Source organism: Vulpes lagopus, chromosome 3, assembly GCF_018345385.1.
Source record: "Vulpes lagopus strain Blue_001 chromosome 3, ASM1834538v1, whole genome shotgun sequence".
Lineage (NCBI taxonomy): Eukaryota > Metazoa > Chordata > Mammalia > Carnivora > Canidae > Vulpes > Vulpes lagopus.
Window position 1 is genome coordinate 39,195,507 of NC_054826.1, and position 7,565 is coordinate 39,203,071.

Here is a 7,565-nt window from a genome sequence, read left to right on the forward strand (position 1 = left end):
CTTCTTTATTGTTGATGTGATGGATTGCAATGATTGATTTTTCAGATATTGAACCAGCCTTACATATCTGAAATAAGTTCCACTTGGACATGTTCTATGGGCAATGAAAATGATATATATTCTGATATTGTTGTGTGGAATGCTCTATAATTGTCAATTACATTCTGTGGTTTGATGCTGTTTTTCAGTTACTTTATATATTTGCAGATTTTTCTCTGTAGGACTTTTGTCAATCATTGAAAGAGTAGTATTAACCTCCCTAATTATAGTTGTATAAATCTATATTTTTTCCATTCAGCTCTATCAGTTTCTTTTTTCGGGCATTTTGAAACTCTGCTATTCATTGCATAAATATTTAGCCTCCTTGGTAGATTGTTCCATGTATGATTATATCATATCCCTTTTTGCCCCTTGTTATTTCATTTTCTCTGATGTCTACTCCATCTGCTAATAGCATAACTAATCATAGGTTTTAAAATTAACATCATAATGATATATATTTTCCATTTATTTTGCTTCCATCCTACCTATTTCATGGTTATTGAAGTGATTTTCTTGTAGATTGCTTATAGATGATTTACTTAGGTCATACTTTTCTTTTAATTCCCCTCTACCAATCTCACTTTTAATTGATATATTTAGAGTGCTTGCATTTAATACCATTACTAATATGTTAGGGTTTCAGCATATCATTTTATTATTTATTTTATGTTCAGATCTTCTATTTCTCATTCTTCTGCTTTTCTTGTCTTTGAATAATTTTCATGTTTTGAGGATTCCATCTTACTTACACTATTTTTGAGTAAAATATATAGGTATGTTAGTCATTTTAATATCCATAAGTAATTTATCACAAACTATTACTACTGACCTTACTTTCATGTAAGTCCCTATACCCTCACTTTTAAAATATTGTTGTTTTATGAATTTCTTCTACATATGTTGAATATAACGGATTGTGTTATAATTCTTGTATCAACCATCACATATGACTTAAGAAGAGCATTAGGAGAAGATTAATCTATTTGGTTTACCCTTTTTTTAGCCCATTCCATTGTTTATTTTTTGAAGTTCCAAGTCTTCTGTTATCATCTTCTTTTTGTTAGCCTCTTTAGGGCAGCCCCAGTGGTGCAGCGGTTAGCGCCTCCTGCAGCCTAGGGTGTGATCCTGGAGACCCTGGATCAAGTCCCACATCAGGCTCCCTGCATGAAGCCTGCTTCTCCCTTGCTTGTGTCTCTGCCTCTCTCTCTCTCTGTGTCTCTCATGAATAAATAAATAAAATCTTTAAAAAAATAGCCTCTTTATGTCATTCCTTAAGAGTAGTTTTGCTAGCAGACAGTTCTCTTTGTTGTTGTTCTTGTTTTGTTTTTTAAACCTAAGAATGTCTTGATTACCTCTTCATTTGTAAAAAGGATAGTTTCTTTGTAGTTAGAAGTTATTGAGTATTTTTTTTTTGTTTATAGCACATGAAAAATATGTATTCCTTCTCTGTCCTCCATAATTTCACAGAAGAAACTGGCTATCTCAGTTGAATTAATTTCCCCTTTAGGTAATAATATCATTTCTATCCAGTTGCTTTTAAGGTTTTTTTTTTTTTTGATTTTAGCTTCCAAAAGTTTAATTTTATGGTGTGTCTTGGCATATATTTCTTTGGGTTTATCTAATTTAGTATTCCTTCAGCTTATTTCATTATAGGCTTGTGTCTTGCCCTAAATCTAGGAAGATTCAGCTTTTATTTTTTTGAGTAATGTTTCAGCCATATATCCTTTCTCCTCTTCTTCTGGGACTCCAATGATACGTATATTAACTCTTTAGTTATTCTCAGAGTCCCAAGTCTCTGTTCATTTTTTGTCCAGTCTATTTTCTCTCTTTGCTTAGATGAAGTAAATTCTATTGATCTATCTTTAGGTTCACCAATCCTCTCATTGTCATCTCTGCTTTACTATGAAGCCCATCCACTTCTTATTTTGTTTATTGTATTTTTAAATTAAGTTTGCATTGAGCAAGTTTTTATTTTTATTTTAATGTTTTTTATGTCTACAGTCTGTATTTGAGCATTTTAAATAGCATCCATTTCTTTGTTGAAGTTTTTGTATTTGTTTTAAAGCAATTTGAAAGTTCTGTTGGGCCAATTTTGTGATGAATTTTAAAAAAATCATTACTGAGTAGTTTCAGTATCTGGTTCATTTCTTTATTGGCACTTACTGATTGTCATTTATTATTTAAGTCATTGCCTTTTTGCTTGCTGCCGTGAAAAATGGTTTTCACTTACATCCTAGACATTTTGGATATTATTTTAAGAGGCTTCTTATTATATTTAAATCTTGTATTTTAACAAGAATCCACCTTCTTTAGATTTAATGTGTAAGTTTCAGTCTGCTTTGGTGGGCCATAGTTCCAATGATGATTTAGTTTCCTAAGCCCTTGCCATGCTTTCCTAGTCCGCTTTGTTCTTCTGTGTGGGACAGACTATAAGTTAGCTAGTATAGATTCTATTATTGCCATTCCTGTAGACAGATCAAGTGAACACCTGTCAGCAGGTATGGGGAAGGATATGTGATTGTCTCTGAGTTCTGCTGGTGTCACAACTATAAGAAGATCAGAATTCTTCCTGCTGGCAGATGTTGGACATGGGATAAAACAGTTCATTTGGGTTCTGCTAGTGCTGTTACTGCAAGCAGATCAGGCCCACCACTGCTACTGGGTATAGATCTCTTCATTAAGTCCCATCTGGGCTTCCCCTTTACTGATCCTTTGCATAGAGAAATCAGAGCCTTCTTGTTTTTTTTTTTTTTTCTTTTTCTTGCTTGTTTTATATGCCTTATGGTAGTTCTGGGTTGCAGGACTCTGGTGCCCAGTCAAGAATATATGAGAAACTCACTGTAGTATCATTCTTCAAGCCAGTTGTTTCTGGCAGGTCCACTTTCTTCAGTTCATCATTAAGAGTTCTTTTATGATTGAATTATTTCCAGAGTGTTGAATTGTATGTAGAGGGAAAGATTTGGGAAAAGTGAATCTGTGCCATTTTGTTCCAGAACTGATTTTTTGATCTTATCTTTGTTGTGTGTCAAGTTCTCATATATTTGTAGGTCTATTTTTTTGTCCTCATGTCTGTCTGGTGTATTTAACCTGTTGTTTTCCCAACACCATAATTACTTTGCTGACAATTTTTCTCAGATTATATATCAGCATGCCTAAAATTAAAAAAAAAAAAAAACAAGAAAAGAAAATGATAGCTTGCAGGAGCTGACCCTCCCCACCCTACTGAGTGGCTGTGTCTGGTAAAGCCAGTGAAGAAGGGCCCGTGTGCTTCTGGAGAGTGGGCACCCATGGCTGGGGGTTGGGGGGTCCCCTGGATGGCACACCACTGCAGCAAGGTCAGAAAAGGCTCTCTCTCATTGACTTTTTCAGGGGAGGAGGATGAAGAAGAAAGAAAAGAAAAAACCCCAAATGCCAAAGAAATTTCAGTGGGATGAAGTTCCTCCACCACTTAGAGAATATCTCTGCAGCCGCTGCATCAGCTGGGTCAACATGATGTCCGAGATCCTGGGGCAGGCCTCTTCTGCCAGATAGATGGCCCCTCACAGTTCTTCTATGGACCCCAAGTTATCTCCACATGCCTGGGTCTTCTCCTTCAGCTCTGCAAACAAAGGAGAAATAATTGTAGATAAACACTGAGAGAAAGGACTATTTGGGATGCCTTTCATCCTATTATTTTATAAGTCTGAACTGAAGAGCTCCATTCTCAGGACTCTTTGGATCTTTCTCTTGGATAGTGAAAATCCAGTCCCCAGAGTTGCTGCCTCTGGATGCTTGGCTGTCTGCATCTGTTTCTGTGTCTGAGTCTTCAAAGCCAGAGTCTTCGTGGATCTGCTCAACCTTCCATCTAGTGTACCTGTTGATGAGCTCAGTCAAATAAGATGCTTTCTTTGCATTAGGTATTATAAACTTGCGCTTCAGTAACTCCTTAGCAGTGGATCTAAAGCTTGGCTCCTTATTCAAACAGGCTTCAACACACTCCTTGAAGGGTCTGCTATAGGTTCCTTCCACTGTGGCAGGGAGGTGGGGGAGATTGTTCTTTGGAATGAGGAATAAAACCTTCAGCCATATGAACTCATGTTCTTTTAGACTTTGTACTTTCTGTGAATTACAGAAATCTTTGTTAATTGGGTTTTTTTTCCTGTGTTAAGTGGAATATTTTTTCCATGTAATAGGTCTAAAAAAAGTTAGATCCTGGCATTTGTTCAATAGCTCAGGAATGTCAAAGTCAAGTTCCCTGTGTGTAAATGAATTAAAATAGCTAAAGCAATCTTTAAAAAATAATAGAGAGCACTTTCAGTTACATCAAATAATACAAGTTTTCACAACTGGGAACATTTTGCAAATCTGTAGTATCACAACCAGAATTCTGACATTAGATACAATCAAGATACAGAACATTTTCATCACCACAAAGATCACCCATGCTGCCCTTTTGACACACCCACTTCTCTCTGTATTATTTTGTATAATTGGCTATGAATTTATAACGACCTCAAAACAAAAATTAAATTTTGTGATATGACATTCAAATGCAATGTTGAAATTGTTTAGAACCTGATTTTTAAAAAGTGATTCAAAGTTTTGTGACAGTTTAGTAATTTGAATATGGACTGGCTATTTAATGATACCAAAAGAACTATAATTATTTTTTTATGTGTGGTAATGGCACTGTAATGAAAGAAAATGTTTATCAATTCAAGATTTATACTATAGTATAAGAATCAAAAGAAAGGGTTTTTCTTTTCTAGCAAAAATTCTAAAACTGTATGTGGACAGTTTATGAAACAAAATAGTTAAAATTTGAAAAACAAAGTGACATATAAACTTTTTTCTAGCTTTGTGTATCTTTACATAATTTAAAAAATTAAAAGAAAGGCCTCACTCAACAGTTGATTCTCTGATTTCCTGTGTCCCAATTGATGGTCCTTTTCTATTGGAGCACAACTTCCTCCATGATTTTCATTCTTTTCTTAAGCTCTGTAGATACATAGCTCAATGTTTTTTCTTTCTTTTTTTTTAAAGACACATTTATTCAGCATCATGATCAGACTTTTACATTTAGCAATCAACAGCATGGGTGCAAAAAAAAAAAAAAACAACTACATTAAAACCCTTTGTTGGAATGCTTTACACTTTCCACAGAACAGAAACTAAAATAACCTGTTATACAATTAGTCACAAATATAGTCCTCAAGTTTTTTGCCCATACACATGAGTATTGTCTAAAACATGTCTTCTTTATAGCAGGTAGGCCTGCCATCACTGTTCTTGGCTGAGTTCACAAATCTGTTGTAACCTGTAGCTTCCCTATCACTTATCTGGCTCTCCTCTCCTGCTAAGCTTTGTTTCCTGGCAGTAATTAAAACCTTCTGCCACTGCCATAGCGGCTGCCTCTGGAACCACCATAGCCTCCTTGGTTTCCTGGTTTAGCAAAGTATTGGTCTCCACCGCCATAGGGGCCAGAGCTTCTGCCTCCTAACAATAGCCATCTCGACTGCTGCCGTATCCACCACCACCTCAACTGCCACCGAAGCCACCTTGACCACTGAGGTTCCCTTCATGACCAAAGTTGTCATTCCCACCAAAACCACCTCTATGACCACCACCAAAGTTTCCAGAACCACTTTAGCCTCTTTGGTTGGACGAAGTACTAGCCATCTCTTGCTTCGATAGGGCTTTCCTTACTTCACAGTTGTGGCCATTCGCAGTATGGTATTTTTGAATGACAATCTTGTCTACAGAGTCATGGTCATCAAATGTCACAAAAGCAAAACCTCTTAAAACAACAACAACAACAACAACAACAACAACAAAAAGAAAACCTCTCTTTTTGCTACTGCCTCGGCCAGTTATGATCTTGATAACTTCAATTTTCCCATACTGTTCAAAATAATTTCTTAGATGATGTTCTTCAGTGTCTTCTTTAATGCCACCAACAAAAATCTTTTTCACAATTAAGTGGGCACCAGGTGTTTGAGAATCCTCTCTTGAGACAGCCCTCTTTGGTTCCACAACTCTTCCATCCACCTTGTGTGGCCTTGAATTCATGGCTGCATCCACCTCCTCCATTGCTCCAAAGCCTCTGGAGCGCTTGGTGTTGGATCTCTTATTACCACATAGCCTGTAAGTGTTCCTCATTGCTCAAAATGGCTCCTCAGACTCTCATTGGTTGTTTCAAAGCTCAAACCTCCAATGAAGAGCTTCTGCAGCTGCTCAGGCTCTTTGGGAGACTCTGACTTAGACATGATGGCAGTGGGAGGGGAGACTTTAAGAATGCTTACTCGGCGGCATCCAGAGGCAGAAAGGCACTCAATGTTTTTTTTTTTCATTTTTGGTTTAGGTTTGTTTTCTTTTCTTTTCTTTTCTTTTCTTTTCTTTTCTTTTCTTTTCTTTTCTTTTTTCTTTCTTTTCTTTCTTTCTTTTTTCTTTCTTTTCTTTCTTTCTTTCTTTCTTTCTTTCTTTCTTTCTTTCTTTCTTTCTTTCTTTCTTCTTTCTTTCTTTTTCTTTCTTTCTTCTTCTCTTTCTTCCTGTTGTTATTTTGTTTTGTTTAGCTGCTATAGTCTCTTTGGAGTTGAAATGGAGAAAGCAGCCAATAATCTTATCCTCCTCTTTATTCTTGGCCTTTCCTTCTGGTATACCAGATGATGTTGAAACTTTTAGACTCAAGCATTCTTAAGTTTCTGTTACTTTTCAGATTCCTATTTATTTGATGATTTTATTTTTCCCTGAAAGATTTCCTGGACTCAGTCTTCAAGATCACTAATTCTCTTTATAACCGATGGGCTGTAGTCTATCTATTGAGTTTTTACTTTAATTAACATATTTTTATGTTAATATATATAACTGCATTTTAAAGTAACAAGTAATAAATAAGCAACTAATGACATAATACAAATAATATTCACTTTTATTTTACTGTTTCAGTATCCTCTTATTTCATTGAAACTACATGTCTTTTCAAATTTTCTGTTGTTGTTTTGCTCTAGCAACACTTTTTTCAAATCTTCCTTGTTCTTTTGTGAATCAGATATCTCCTGTTCCTATTTTTATTTTCTCCCCTGAAAATTAATTTTATTTCTGCTGATATGGTCACCTTTTTATTTGAGATTCCACTTCTCCTGCATCTGGTTTTAGTTTCTGTTCCCAAAGCCCATCTCTGGTGATTGAGAACAGAATGTATTATTGGGAGGTGTGCTCTGATGGTTTTAATCATAGGTATTGTGATTCTGCATCATTCTTCTGGGTCAAAAGCCAAGGAGTACAACCAAACGGATGCAGACACAGTTTTCAACCCACTACTTTGGCCTGTGGGTAATGAAAAATACTTCTTTGTGTTTATCCTAGTAGGGGAAATTGTTTGTTAAACCTGGCTATTCTGAAGGTGTTACTTAAATGATCACTGAGTTGGATGCATTATGGTTTCCTCCTTTTCATAGAATTTGGCTTTGGGCTTTGAAATCTTCTACAAATTTTGAATCACTTTCTTACCTATTCGTACACAATCTTATTTCTAATTTTCAAAA

The 7,565-nt window shown here is 35.7% G+C and overlaps 1 pseudogene; it reads right to left on the reverse strand.

Moving 5' to 3' along the window:
* Nucleotides 1–3,464: 3,464 nt before the first annotated feature.
* On the reverse strand, nt 3,465–5,496 carry LOC121486986 (annotated as a pseudogene).
* Between the last annotated feature and the right edge of the window lie 2,069 nt (nt 5,497–7,565).